The sequence below is a fragment of the Eretmochelys imbricata genome, chromosome 11 (genome assembly GCF_965152235.1).
Source record: "Eretmochelys imbricata isolate rEreImb1 chromosome 11, rEreImb1.hap1, whole genome shotgun sequence".
Classification (NCBI taxonomy): Eukaryota; Metazoa; Chordata; order Testudines; family Cheloniidae; genus Eretmochelys; species Eretmochelys imbricata.
The window spans coordinates 76,394,807-76,410,600 of NC_135582.1; the positions used below are offsets into that span (position 1 = coordinate 76,394,807).

General features: G+C 47.9%; 1 pseudogene; it reads right to left on the reverse strand.

The window, feature by feature from the left end:
- Window positions 1-313: 313 nt before the first annotated feature.
- On the reverse strand, window positions 314-11,457 carry LOC144272271 (zinc finger protein RFP-like; annotated as a pseudogene).
- Window positions 11,458-15,794: the final 4,337 nt, after the last annotated feature.

Below are 15,794 nucleotides of genomic sequence, written 5' to 3' on the forward strand. Positions count from 1 at the left end.
AGTGGATGTATTGTTTCTTGACTTTAGCAAAGCTTTTGACACGGTCTCCCACAGTATTCTTGTCAGCAAGTTAAAGAAGTATGGGCTGGATGAATGCACTATAAGGTGGGTAGAAAGTTGGCTAGATTGTCGGGCTCAACGGGTAGTGATCAATGGCTCCATGTCTAGTTGGCAGCCGGTGTCAAGTGGAGTGCTCCAGGGGTCGGTCCTGGGGCCGGTTTTGTTCAATATCTTCATAAACGATCTGGAGGATGGTGTGGATTGCACTCTCAGGAAATTTGCGGATGATACTAAACTGCGAGGAGTGGTAGATATGCTGGAGGGCAGGGATAGGATACAGAGGGACCTAGACAAATTGGAGGATTGGGCCAAAAGAAATCTGATGAGGTTCAATAAGGATAAGTGCAGGGTCCTGCACTTAGGACGGAAGAACCCACAGGAAAGGGAGGATATTGGAGAAGGGGCAAAGGAGAGGGATGTGTCAGCCCTCAGGGGAGAGGTTTTTCTGTTCATCACTCTGAATATAACATTAAAAAGGTCAACGAATGCCTATGAAAATGCCAGGATCAGTGTTCAGGTGTTTGGATGTTGGTCAGTGCGAGTGTTTCTGATCATTGGCATGGGCACGAACTCAGCACTAAGGTTGGCAATTGGCTTCAGGATTGTTTGTCTGACTTCAGCTTGGGATCTCCTTAGCATTACATGCTTTTATTTTTAGGGCTGTGTATGGCATGACCGCTGTCAGTTTGGTTGATTTTATCAACATATTTTTGTGGGAATTTTCTCATAATTTAAAGATAGTCTCCAGCTGAAATCTCACCCAATCTGCGTGACCCTAGGGATTTCTCTCTTTTTGTCTCCAGTTCAGATGGCAGAGTGGCTGGAGGGGCAAAGGATAAGAAAGATGAGCTTTCATGCTGTCGTATGTGTAACCGCATTCTTATTCTAAACCAATATAACTGTGTTTTAATTACAACCAAAAAACAAACCGAGGCACAGACACACACTTAGGGCTTTAATATCAATATAAACTAGTCTGAAACCTCCTTTTTCCTCTTTTATTCAGACGTCTCACAGCAATGGAGTCAACTGTCATTAAGCCACACAACCACCTGTGAGATGCAATCTCTAGGAGAGATATCCTTTCCCCTCATCATCCACCCCCCAACCCCAGCTGGTTTGTCTCATTCACCAGTTGCATTGTGCCATAACTTAGACCCAGATCCTGCAAAAAGTTTAGGGCGAAAGTAGCTTTGCACACTTTGGTCTCTTTGACATTCATGGGATGTTAAGAATTTGCAGTCAGGGCTCTGAATTGTAAACTTTCTGGGTCTATTTACTCAGCACTCTGCAGAGCTCAGTGCAATGGGGCCCTTTCCCCTCCATAGACTGAAATATGAATAATGATAAAATTATTTTATAAGTGGGGAAATCTGAGATGGAAGAGGGTCAACTCAATGGGCCAAATTCATCCTGAACTGGCAAAGGGATAGAGAAGGCCAATCTGTGACTCCCCTATTTAGTGGCTTCAGAGGGCAGTGCAGGCACAGGCTGGGGAAGTCCTGAGATCCAGCTAGAGAATCACCCCTAATTCATTGGGCCCGACAGGCTTTGCCAGCTCTGTAACTGGGAGAGATAAACTCAAGGGGCACAATTTAGGCCATTTGGCTAAATTTGGACCTTAATGTTGTGACCTTTGGTAAATCATGAATTAATTTGAAACATCCTGATGCCTGGGCCCCTGCTACATCTGCTCAATTTCTCTACTTTCCACATTTTATTAAATAGATATGTCATCTAATTGGCCAGAGCCCATCTCCTCCCAGTCTCAGAGGCATATTCCACTTTCCCTTCCTAGGTCCTGTCTTAGTACCTTTGAACATCCTCAGAGTCTCCCTAAGAGCAATATATTTCTGGGAGAAATTGCTGAGCCCCTTTTCCAGTTCAGGAGAAATCTCCACTGACTTCTGGAGCTTCCCCTTCTCACACCTGGAAAGAAAAAAATTCACATTCTTATATTTCATTTAGTGATACGTTATAATTTCTTGTTAAAAGGGGAATTGAGTCTCCATGGCCAATTCACTCCCTGGCCTCTATGCTTCTGATGGATAGGAGATTCCAGTGCTAAGTGCTGTAGAAATCTGTCCATTAGGAACTAGACTGATACACCAACTCCCCCCTACCCAGCTCATTCCACACTGGTCTCCAAACAGTCCTCAGGTGGGATCTCTCTTTATCGCAGCAGACCTGGGTTAAATTGTAACCAGCATAGGTGCTGACTTTCCCTCTGCCTGGTGGTGCTGGACCCCCACCCCACCCTGGCCATGTCCCTGCCCTGCCTTTTCCCACCCCGCCCCCATTCCACCCCCTTCCCCCAAGTCCCCGCCCCTGCCCCACCTCTTCTCCGCCTTCTCCCCCAAGCATACTGTGTCCCTGCTCCTCCCCCTCCCTCCTGGAGCATCCTAAGTACCGCCAAACAGCTGTTTGGTGGCGGGCCGGTGGCAGGGAAGCGCTGAGAGGGAGGGGGAGGAGCATGAACGTGGCACACTCGGGGGGGGCATGGGGACCTTGGTTGTCAGTGGGTGCAGAGAACCTGCTAATTTTTTCCCATGGGTGCCTATGGTAACCAGTACCTCAGCACTCCTATTCCGTCCCCAGAATCCTGAGCCAGCAAGTCCCCCAGGGATGTAGCATCCAATTCAATAGATAATCCCAGACTCTTCTATAAAAAGGTGAGACTCTCAGGATTAAGTTAATCGGAGATTGGTATCCAAAATGTGACCCTGCCCCACCCATTTTGCTGTGTGACCCTGGGGAGATGTGGTGTTAACATGGTTTCCAAGCTTTTTTCCAGCATAAGAAGTATGTGTGGGAGTGAGAAAGAGCCACGTACCTGCTCAAGGTGCTTCCAATGTCCTAGAAAAGACAGACAGAGAGAGAGAGAGAATCTCAGTCCTACCTGAGTCACACACTTGGGATCTCAGGGAAGGGATTTTGCAGATATAGGGTAAAAAGGACAAGGGTCATGGATACACTGAGCTAATGAGGCTTTTCCATTTCTAATATAAAAGTGTCTCTATCTCTTGAAAGAACAATTGTAACTCACATTTGTGCAATGCACACACTGAGTTATGCTGTCCTCTCTGACCGCTTGACCCCAGTGTCCAGGATTCAGGAGCTGTCCTTTTGTTTGGGATCTGGGATGTTTCTCTGACTTGGTCTCACCTGCAGGAATTCACTCGCTGACTCCTGACCCTTCTCCTCCATCTCACTGATCAGCTCACTGAGATGGGAAATCTTCTTAGAAAGTTTAGTGAAATATTCATTCTGTATGTTCACAATCTCCTTGTCCAACTGGTCCAGCTGGGCCAGCAGGAGTCGCTCTTGTTCCTCCAGGAACTGCCGCAGTTGCTGAAATTGACATGCAATCTTCTGCCTCTCGGCCTGGGTCTGTTTCTGTAAAGCAGTAGGGAAAGGGCTGGTCAGGGACATGGACGGAGCCTGGGGTCCTTGCATGGAGTGCTGAGTGTGCAGGAGGGAGACTTTCTTTTCAAACTCTAAGACATCAAACACTTGACTATACCTTGTGGGAGACTATGCCCTGTATCCCACGAGGGAGAGGATTTTCTCACACCTTCCCATTTGGCCTCTATCTCTCTTACGGAGATATTTCCATGTGCGACCTGGTCAGGATAGTGTGTTATCAGGGACCTCAGAGATAAGAGACCCCAAGGCAGTGGGATTCAGGACTCAGCACTAGATCTAGGCGAAATTTTTTTGCACTAAACTTTTCTTCAGGGAAAATGCAGTTTTGTCACCTCTGAAATGTTTCATGAGTTCATGTAAATTTGCTGTTTGGTAAAAAATAAATAAAAATCTTGAAAAAATCAAGACATTTATTTCAACTATTTCTTAAGAAAATAGCTTGATTTTTTTTATTTGAAATAAATTTATTAAAATTTCCTTATATTTAATATAATTATATCATTTTAAAAAATGGTCCAGATCGAAACAAAACATTTTGAGTTTATCAAAGTGAAAGATGTCATTTGTCCAAGAAAAAATATTATTTTTTTTATCTGCTCAAAATTTTTTAAAGGTTCATTTTTGGTTCTACCCAATTCCCCGCCCCCCGTTTAAAAAAATCCAGACAATGGAAAGTTCTGTTAGGTTCCCAGATCTCCACAGAATTACCTTGACAGAGAAGAAAAGAAGGAAACAATTCAATAAAAACGTACAGACTCAGGCATCGAGCGCTGCACTGGATACGTTCAGTTCACCTTGGGAAGATTTTCATCGAAGCCACAAAAGCTGGAAAGTGATTCATTGATTGAAATGAAATGATAGACTGTGAAGAGGAAGACGTTACCCTTCTCTAGGGAGAGGGTTTTACAGGCCCCCCCCATAGGCATCTACACGTACACACACCCACACAGTGTCCCAGGATCAGGGATCAACTGACAAACGCTCACTTTCCCCAAGGCCACAAAGGACTCTACCTACAGACACACCTCACGCCTCACGTCAGTGTGTAAAGGCCCCACCAGTACCGGAGGCTGCTGGGCAATGGACGCAGCACTGCCAGGTTGTGGCTCAGAGGCAGCCTCATGGGATTTAGAATTTTTTTTTTTAAGGGGAGCCCAAACCAGCTGCTCCGGGAGAAGTCTCGAGAACGCCAAGTATTCCAGGACCACTGAGGTGGGGTGAGCTCAAGCCTGGGGACAGTTTTTGGGCAGTGGTGCTGAAATGCTCTTTATAGGGGGGTGCTGAAGGCGGAAGCCATGTATCTGTGTTGTTACCACTCCTTCAAGCCCAGGGGCAGCACCCCCAGAACCCCTAGTTCCAGCACCTATGTTTTTTGGGGGGAAATAAAAGGGAAAAAAACAGCGGGGGTGGGGGGAGGTGGCCACTCCCCCTGGAGTGCTGCTGTGAGCAGCAGAAACAGCTGGTGGAGTCTGGCGGGAGGCTTCCCAGTGCTGGGAGAGAGAGAGAGGCCAGCAGTGAGCCAGGCAGCGACTGGCACCAGAAAAGAAGGGACGCAGTAAGTGGGGAGCCCGTGGATAGGGACCACAGTGGCTGAGATGCATCGTCGCGGGGGTGCCAGGAACAGAGCTGAAGCCCAGTTCAGGAGGAACAGGAAAGACGAGGGTAATAGGAACAGTAGGGGAGCCACCAAAGGGACAGTAAGAGGAAAGAATGGCAGGTGGGGAAAAGAGGGAAAGTAAAAGGAAGAATAGTACAGTTAAACAAGAGGAAAAATAGCTGGAGTTTCTAAGGCTATGTCTACACTGGCAATTGAATGACTAAATCTTTTGTCTTTCAGAGGTGCTAAACCCTCTCCCCCCGAAAGACAAACGTTTTGTTGCAGCAAGTGCCAGTGTGAACAGCACGTTGTCGGCAGGAGCGCTCTCCTGTCAAAAACGCGAACGCCGCTCATTGGGGGTGGGAGTATTTTGTCGGCAAAAGAGCCAACAAACAGCGGCTACGCTCCCCGACTTTTAGTGACACAGCTGTGTTGACGTGGCCATGTCACTGAAAGCTATGTAGTGTGGACAAGGCCTTTGCAATATAAGAAATTATTCAAAAAGCATTGTTCTAAAAACTATGAGAAAAGTAACGTAAGAAGGAAATATGAAGGAAATATGGTGTAATAAAGGATAAAGTGTAATTAAAGAGAAACAGACTTAAGAAATAAGGAGGAAGTGAGCTGTAGTGAAAATAAGAAAATAGCTAGGACTGTAAAACAAGAAATCCTTACCATGGCCTAAGGTGTACAAGGCGAATGACAGGAATAGGGAAATGAGCACAAAGGGACTGTAAACCAGAGAGGAGCAGAGGGATAATTGTTCAATTAAGAAACCAACACACGGCACCAAGGAATACCTGTTTCTATTTAGGCTGCAACACAAAACAGTAAACAAAGAACTTTTCCTCCAAACTCTGGGCTTAGAGAGGCTGAAAACTGAGAAGTGAACACGTGTCCCTGGGGCTTATGTTCTAGTGCATTGGATTTTCTAATTCAAAATTCTGTTAGTTCATCAATGTAAATTGTTCCCTATAAAGTGAGTTTAATTAAACTAACAGTCGTTAATACACAGTAGATAAGAACAATAGTTTAAGGTGTAAGCCTAAGTAATAGTTCCTGCTAAAACAACTCATTTTGATTTACTTGTGATTATTCCCCACTTAACTGAATTCTGCTTTACCCAGGACTGAACGGCCTCCATCCAGCTCATTACAAATGCAGGTGAAAAATGACGGGCACCTACCAGATACTCCTGGCTCCTCTTCTCTCCAGTCACTTTAAATCCCAGAAACTTTTCTCTCTCCTCCCTCAGTCTGCAAATGGGCCTGGATCTTTTCCTGAACAAATGGAAATGTTTTGGGTGGTTTGATTTTTATTTTGATAGATCAGAGTGTGAGTGGGGGGGGGAACCTTTTCAACCCCTATCAAAAACAAACAAATAAACAAACAAATGACCGTATTGATGACAGGACAACCAAGCAGGGTTATGACATCAGCGAGACCAAGGACTTTAAGTCATATTAATATTCATGGAGCCTGGGAATATTTTATATTTGACCTCATGTCTCCCCTGATTTACACCAACATGAAACTGGGGTCACACCCTTGGATTTTCTTTCACGGTGTGAAACAACCTGTTTTGGAGAAGGTTTAACTGACAAAGTGACAGCAATCCCAGAAGCCTGCCGGGTGAGAAATCTGGGCTGGGATTCTCAGCGGAGCCCAACTCCCACTGACTGTAAGCTCTCAAGCCTTGTGGATGGGACTGGCTGGACGGGACTGGTCGTAGTAGGGCAAACCCCATTAGACGTTCTGGCTTTTGTTGAGAACGGTTGGGCTTGGTCCGAGCTGTCCTGAGCCCTTCCCGTGGCAATGCCGCCTGGGCAGCTATTCCACAGCTCCCAGCAAAGCTGCCAGCAGCAGCGGGTTCTGGCTCTCACCGGGGGAGAGCAGCGTGAGGACCAATGGAGCCACTGTGGTTGGTCCCTCAGACTGACGCGGGGCAGCCCCACCCAGGGGTTAGCTTTGCTGCAATCACGTTCAATCCCAAAGAGATCTGACAGGAACCGGCACTGCCTGGAGCCCTCTTGTGCAGGAGCTCAAGGTGCTCAGGGGCCACCCCGTGTTCAGCCCAGCGAGCTCCTCTAGTGCAGACCAGCAACGTGGGAATTCAGAATCCCAAGGAGAAACTTCATCTCCTTGCTGGGCCTAGGACCTTTATCAAGGTGTTGTTCCCTCCTAATGGCCACACTTCATCACTGCTGTGGAGGCAGCATGACCTAGAGATTAGGGTACTGGACTGGGCGCTGGGAGACCTGGGGTCTATTCCCAGCTCTGCCACTGAGCTGCTCGGTAACCTTGGACAAGTCCCATCCCCTTGTTGTGCCTCAGATTCCTCTCTCACCCTCTGTCTGTCTTATCTACTTAGACTATAAACAGGCCAGGGATTGTCCCTCACTGGGTTTTGTGCAGGGCCCAGCACAGTAGAGGTCGGATCTTGTCTGAGGTCTGTATGTAAGTAAATAATAATAAATACTATGATACAAATAGCAATAACCACAGCTTGTAACTCCCCCTTCTCCAGTCTGAAGGCAGCACTCTCACACAGACTGGCCTGCAGCTCTTGTGATTTAAACCTCACTCCTCATTTAGCAGCTTCAGTTCTGCAGAAAATTGCCTTATTTCACCAGTGGGAGGCAGTTTCGAAAAGGATTCGGGATTTCAGATGAAAGATCCCACATCAAACATCTGTATGTAAAGTCTTCATCTCTTGCCCGGCTTGCCACACTGCCCCATCATTTACCCTTTACAGCATCTCTCATACAATGAAGGCTTTACAAAGCAGAATGATGCCGTTATACCTGTGACTGTCAACATGTGATTAAATTAACTGGTAATTAAACCCGAAGCTATAACTCATTAAACTTGACAGCAATTCCTTACCTTGTACTCCTCTGCAGCCTCCTCTATGGGAACGACTGTGTGATCTCGGTGAGCCCGGGATCTGTCACACGCTAGGCAAATGGGAGTTTGATCCTCTTCGCAGAACAGCTTGAGAGGCTCCTGGTGTTCCCCACACACCCTCTCCCCTCCTGCATCCTTTATTACCTGTAAACTCAGTTGTTTGGTTATTTCTATGACAGCTGCCAGCTGCCTCTTCGGCCTGGGATTTCTCTGCTCACAGTTTGTCTACACTGAGGGTAGGTGATGGCTATACCTGATTTCTCTCAGCACTGGATGATGCAGGCTCAGCAGAAATTGTGCCCCCGCTCCAGAGTGACAGGTTCTCTGAAATACTCCAGACAGACGGGACAAGAAGCTTCATGCTGGAGTCTGCCCACGGGGTTCTTTCTGGCCATAACTCCCTCTGTGGAGAGCTGGACCCAGCCCCGTGGGACAGGAGTCACCACTGCGGCTGAGTGTAGGGTGGGCTCAGCTCTGCAATCCCTCTCCCCCCAGGGTCTCACCTGTGCACTAAGCCCACCACTCATCTACCACCTTCCCATGACCCTCTGGCAGTTTCACAACCCACCATTTGGGATCCAGTGCCAAGGGGGTATCAGCGCCCTCAGCCCAATTCTGACCTCCCTGCCAAGCCCCCAGCAGGGAGGGGAGACTGGGCCATGGACTCCTCCTCCTGCCTGCTGCCATTCCAGCACCTAAAACAGTCTAGATTGAAAAGTATGGGCACTTACACGCTGCACCGAGGAAACGGGCAGCAAACAGACTATCGAGATCACTTATATACTCAGCCATCCCTACGAGTTCCCCACTCCCACTCCAGGCTGTTTCTTTATCCACCTGCTGCACATGGTCCTGGTTTTAGACTGTGAGCTCCCTTTGGTTAACTTGTCTGTACAGTGCCTGGCACAAGAAGCCCCTAATCCCTCACTGGGACTCGTAGATGCTACTGCAACGGGAAACCAGTGCATTCTATTAAATATTGTTATGAATGTCAACACAGAAAATTGTATGGGCACAAGGCTTGCACACCGAAATCTATGGCCAAAATTCCCAAACTGATATCCGCAGGACGGGGACTCTCTCCCTGTGGCCCTAGAAGATGTGGACAGTTGACAATGCTGGTCACAGGGTGGCTGGCCCTTGAAAGGGAGATGGGTCTCAGCACTACCTGTGACATAGACAGCTCTCCTACACAGGTGGGGACAATGAAGAAGGACCAGTGACCAGGAGTGGGTGGTGTGACATTGCACTCCATATTTTTATGAAAATATGCTGATGACTATAAATATGACATAACTGGAATTTGCTTTATGCTAAATATGCCATGTAACATATCTTTGCAAAGGTTATGATCTACTGAATAGATTCATCCTATTTGTTTGCATGTATCTTTTCTATGTCTGAATTTAGGGAAATAAGATATGAGTGGCCCATCAGCAAACATTTAATTAACAATGGGCGTTGGGAGACGCCAGTCCACACCTGAGCTTTCCTGGGAACATTCAAATTAACATGTAAACAATGGTGTCCGCCTGCAAAAAGCTGACTCTTTCATGGACATGTGACTTGCCCATGTGGCTACAAACTCCATACTGTTGCTGTGATTTTGCAAAGGAACAAAGGAGTTTCCGCCCACAAGAAAGAGAATATAAAAGGCCCTGCAGCCCCTCCCTTTTGTCTTCAGCTGGCTCAAGGTTGCTGGACCCAGGCCATAAACTACAGCTTTGGTCTGAAAAGGATTGGGCCCAGGCTAGGAAAGAATCCGGTCTGTGAAGTATGCTTATTGGAACATCTTTGAGGGTGAGATATTACCTGTAATCAGTTTCTTAATGTATTAGGCTTAGACTTGTGAATTTGTTTTATTTTACTTTTGTGACCTTCCTTGCTCTGTCTGTTATTACTTGAAACCATTTAAATCCTACTTTTTATACTTAATAAAATCACTTTTGTTTATTAATAAACCCAGAGTAAGTGATTAATACCTGGGGGGAGCAAACAGCTGTGCATCTCTCTCTATCAGTGTTATAGGGGTCGAACAATTTATGATTTTACCCTGTATAAGCATTATACAGAGTAAAACAGATTTATTTTGGGTTTAGTCTCCCAGAAAGACTAAATATTGTGTGCTGGGAAAGTCCCTGTTAACTGAGAAACCCCTGGGCTGAGGGAATCTCCCTCTCAGTAAACTGCAGGGGGGTGTGGCCCAACCCCTTGGTCTGTGCTGGAGCTGACTGGAGTGTCTTAACTCAGCAAGACAGGAGAGAAGGGGTACCTTTTCTGGCAGGGGGGTTGTTCTCAGTGGTATCCCCAGCACATCGAGTGACCGTCACGAGGGCGTCTCTGTGACTGAACCCATCACAGGTGGGTTATGTGCTCCAATCAGGCCTGGGGTAGCCAAAACAGAGGCCTATGGAGGGCCAGAGGGAGGAGGTCTGTGTAAAAGGCAGAGGAGGCCTTGGACCTTCTTCAGGGTGATAAGGCCAAACTCCAGACAAAAAGTCCTGGGAGTCCCTGCTGGGAGAGCAGGGGTGTTATTGACCACAACCCTTTGTGGATTGTTTCTGGGAACCTCAGAGGGAAACTGAGGCAGGGCCTCTGCAGAGCCACCCTGGGCCATGAGGGGGCACGCTGGAGGCGGTGACCCTGGTACAGTGCCCTATTGCTGTGCTGCTCCCTCCCACCCAGTCCCTGCTTCCTGCAATCCCACCCCTGATTTTATCAAACAGACTTGCTAGGGTCTGTAGGATGGGAGCACCACTTCAGTGCCCCCGCTAAGTCTCATGAGGGTGGGGCTCCCTTCCTGCCTGCGTGAGCAGTTCTGCAGGGAAAGCGTGATGGGGATGTGTGCCCAGAGGACAGCCTCAGCAGCATCCTACTGCTTCCTTGGCCCCAAGAGGGGAGAAGCAATGAAAGGGAGTTTGTGTCTCTGGGATGTGGTGGGAGGGGCAGAGCAGGTGAGTTTCCCAAGGCTCTAGCTATAAAAATGGTGGTTAGTCAGTAAATTCCTACCTTGAATTCTTCAGCAGCAACCTCCTCTGCAGGAATCACAGAGTGATCTCTGTGCTCCTTGGATTTGTCACACACGACACAGATGAGGATTTTATCCTTCTTGTAGAACAGTTTCAGAGGCTCCTTGTGTTTCTCACACAATGTCTCTGCTTCTGGTTCCTTCACTGACTGCAACCTCAATTCTCTGACTGCTTCTGCAACATTCCTGAGCTTCTTGTTAAGTCTGAGGTTCCTCTGGGGAAAGGCCTCTCTGCACTGAGGGCAGGAGACATCTGTATCCAAGCTCTCCCAGCACTGGGTGATGCAGGCTCTGCAGAAATTGTGATCACAGTCTAGAGATACTGGATCTTGAAAATACTCCAGACAGATGGGACAGGTCAGTTCATCCTGGAGAGTTTTTGCTGGATTTGCAGCAGCCATGACTTCTAGTGCAGGAAAGAGACATGAGAGGAGTTGAGTTTCACTTCCCGTGTTCTCAGAAATGGGCAGACTGAACTTGGCTTAGTCATTGGGCATTTCCTTTCTGGGCACAGTCTCGTATTCTTTGGTTTTAGCGGATTGCAGAGTAGCTTTGAACTAAGTGTGATGAGTCCAAACTGAGACTAACTCCTCCCTTTGTTAACCCAGAAATCCATAGCGTAGATACCCCATTGCCCTGCGATTTCCCTTGTCCTTTACTCACTCATGTATGCAAATTAGAGCTGGTCAAAAAAAAAAAAATTCTAATGGAACAATTTTTCTGTTGGAAAATGTTATTTTGATTAAATCAAAACTTTGCATGGGAATGTGCCAACTTTGATTTTCTTTTTATGTGAAGCATTTCAATGAAGTTAAATTGTTCCCTTTTTGTTTTTCAGTTTGAAGCAACTTTGTTTAATAAAAATGCTTGTTGTATATTGCATTATCAATTATAAAATGAAATAGTCAAAATCAGAATATAACATTACAATGTATCGAAAATAAATATTTAAATTGATCCCAAATTATTAACCTTTGTTTGGTTTTGCAGGAAGTTTCTCTTTTCTTCTTCTTCTTTTTTCTTTTGGATTCAAAATAAAAATGGAATTTCTCCCAAAGGGAATTTCTGGTTCCTGCAAAGCTCTAATGAAAAGCACCAACTCCTTCTACATCTTCATAAATGATCTGGAGGATGGTGTAGATTGCACTCTCCGCAAATTTGCGGATGATACTAAACTGGGAGGAGTGGTAGATACGCTGGAGGGCAGGGATAGGATACAGAGGGACCTAGACAAATTGGAGGACTGGGCCAAAAGAAATCTGATGAGGTTCAACAAGGACAAGTACAGAGTCCTGCACTTAGGACGGAAGAATCCCATGCACTGCTACAGACTAGGGACCGAATGGCTCGGCAGCAGTTCTGCGGAAAAGGACCTAGGGGTGACAGTGGACGAGAAGCTGGATAGAGTCAGCAGTGTGCCCTTGTTGCCAAGAAGGCCAATGGCATTTTGGGATGTATAAGTAGGGGCATAGCCAGTAGATCGAGGGACGTGGTCATCCCCCTCTATTCGACATTGGTGAGGCCTCATCTGGAGTACTGTGTCCAGTTTTGGGCCCCACACTACAAGAAGGATGTGGATAAATTGGAGAGAGTCCAGCGAAGGGCAACAAAAATGATTAGGGGTCTGGAACACATGACTTATGAGGAGAGGCTGAGGGAGCTGGGAATGTTTAGCCTGCAGAAGAGAAGAATGAAGGGGGATTTGATAGCTGCTTTCAACTACCTGAGAGGTGGTTCCAGAGAGGATGGTTCTAGACTATTCTCAGTGGTAGAAGAGGACAGGACAAGGAGTAATGGTCTCAAGTTGCAGTGGGGGAGGTTTAGGTTGGATATTAAGAAAAACTTTTTCACTAGGAGGGTGGTGAAACACTGGAATGCGTTCTCTAGGGAGGTGGTAGAATCTCCTTCCTTAGAAGTTTTTAAGGTCAGGCTTGACAAAGCCCTGGCTGGGATGATTTACTTGGGGATTGGTCCTGCTTTGAGCAGGGGGTTGGACTAGATGACCTCCTGAGGTCCCTTCCAACCCTGATATTCTATGTTACCAGACATCATATCCAGCACACTAACCACATAGACAGCAACATCAAAAGGCCTGTGATGGAACTTTCTCACCCATATCACTCACTCCTTTGCACTTCCTTCAGTGAGACAGCCAGTAACTACATAGCTCACTATACATTCCTTCAAGAACCTGTACCCACTCCTTCCCTTCCCTCCTGAAAGTTTCAACTTTTCAATGAAAAACTGAATACCGAACTATTTTGTCCAAACCCCAAAGTATTTCAATTTGGAAATGTCACTGCATGGGAGTTGTAATTTGCGTTCCTCCTGCATCCATCCACCATCGACGGGGCTCCCTGATAGGACTCTCCCACAATGCACCACGGTCTCTCCTTTGCATGAGTCATTGAATTAGGGGAGTCCAATAACCATGATGCATCATGGGAGATGAAGTCCATCTGGGGAACCTAGCCTGCACAATAAAAAGGAGACATCAAGCAACCCCACGACATCTCCCATGGGACATAGTAGTGGCATGCCCAAATCGATCTGTTTGGTTTCTTGGTGAAATAGTTCAGCTTTGGAGCTTTTATTTTTATTGGTTTTTTTGCATGAAAAATATCAAAACCATTAACGGATGGCAGACGTTTTTTGTGAAAACTTTTTTAAATCAAAACCGCAGTTTTTCATCAAAACCAACAAAATTTTCAAGCAGCCTTAATCATAGGAACATCCCATGAGCTCTTCCATAGATTAGCTAGTCCTGCCAAGCACTTTCAGCTCCTTTCATAATTCACAAGGGGCCATCATGTTCTAATGGTGATCCACCGACGGTTTGTCACTCTTCTCTGGTCTATGTGGCAAACTGAAATTTGCAAAGCCTCCTGTCCTAAGATATTTGGACACAAGGTGACCAGATAGAAAGTGTGAAAAATCGGGATGGGGTGAGGGGTAACTGGCGCCTATATAAGAAAAAGCCCCGAATATCTGGACTGTCCCTATAAAATCGGGACATCTGGTCACCCTATTTGGACACCCAAGTCAATTGGAATGTTCTGGCTTTCTCACTTCTTCCTTCACCTATATAAAATAAACATAAGCAAATCAGAAGCATAGCCACAGTCCTGATGCCAAATTATCCATTGTTTGGTCTGTGGTTAAATACTTAGGGTTGTATTTTCAAAACTGCAAACAGAGTTCGGTGCACAGGTCTTGCTCCCAGTCAATGGGACTTGTGCTCCTTACTCTGTTGGGTCTGCAAAACCATCGAAAGCCGGGGCACTTGGCACTGGCCCCTGTCGGACACTGGGCTAGATGGACCTTTGGCCTGACCCCGTCTGGCCGTTCTTCTGTTAAAGCAAGGGAGCGATCAAGGCGGAGAAGCCCATCTCCTTGCTTCAGGAATTTTGCAGTTTTTTGGTCACAGTCCTCTCTAGTCCAGGATGACTCTGATCGCCCAGGCTCGGATTGTGTCGCTGAGACAACAGGGAGTCCGGTGAGCATGAAAAATACAGGCTTCTCTCGCTGCAGTTAGCCCAGTCTCTCTGATCCTGGAGGACTCCCATCTATCCAGCACCATGGCTCATCACCTGTATAGCCCCTGGAAGCTCCTCTGCACCCTTCTCAGCAGCATCAGGGATGAGAGGGACGAAGGAGACCTGCAGCTGCAGGAGGAGCAGAGGGGCCCTGTGGGGCAGGGGTAGGGGCGGCTCTAGGGGGAGCTTGCAGGGTCCACAGCAATCCCAAAATTTGCCTTAGCCCCTCCCCCGTAGCCATCCCTCCCAACTGCTGGTAGCACTGCCTTCAGATCCGGGCACTCGGCTGAGAGCCACTGCTCTCTGGCTGCCCCTTTCTGAAGGCAGAGCAGAGAGCGGCGGCTGCGGGCCAGGCTCCCCACAGCAGAAACACTCACTTCTCCTTCCCCAGGCTCACGGGCTCTCACTTCCCCTTCTGCACACTCCTGCCACAAACAGCAGCAGCTAGGGGAAGCGGACTGGCACGTGGCTGGGACAGTGTCCCACACAAGCTCCCCCCCCACACACACACCTGATCTGCCGAGAGGAGGCTTTAGACACCTGCCTAGACTGGAGGAAATTGCCTCCTTCTTCCATTCAGTCCCTTTGCACTCAGGTGGGGCCTGACCGATTTGTAGCCCCAGGTGCCGACGCAGAGGGTGCTCCAGACCCAGAGCCCCCACAGGAAAACATAGCGGGTGCTCAGCACCCACCAGCCACAGCTCTTGGGCTGGCCCCTGCTGATCAGCTGTTTGAGCTGTCTGGCAGCTGGGGAAGGGGCTTCGGGGAGGGGGGAGTGGTGGGCGGGCAGGCAGGGACCTATGGGGAGGGGAAGGAGCCAGGGTGGGACCTGGGGGAAGTGGCGGAGGTGGCATCCCCAGGAAAAATAAGTCAGTGCCTGCGGCCCCAGAGATCTGCACAGTCAGCTCCCCTGCTGATGCTAGCCTGGGCCAAGCTCTACACCGGCTCCGCGGCAGCCGGCACTGCAGAGGCTGCAAGCCCCGTGTTTACACGTAAGTCTCCCTTTCGCTGGGAAGCTGATGCACGGCTGGCCGGGCACTGGGGGATTCCGCCCGCTACGAGAGGTGGCCGTGCCCAGGTGGGTCTCCGCTGAGCTGGGGAGCACGGGGCAGGAGCCTGTCTGCGCTGAGGCCTTTGACTCAGGAGTGGGAGCTGCAAGTCTTCAGGCTCAGGAGTGCTTGGCTTAAAGAGACAGTGTGCTGACACACACAGGCTCCCCCACACAGGGCCAGATTAACCT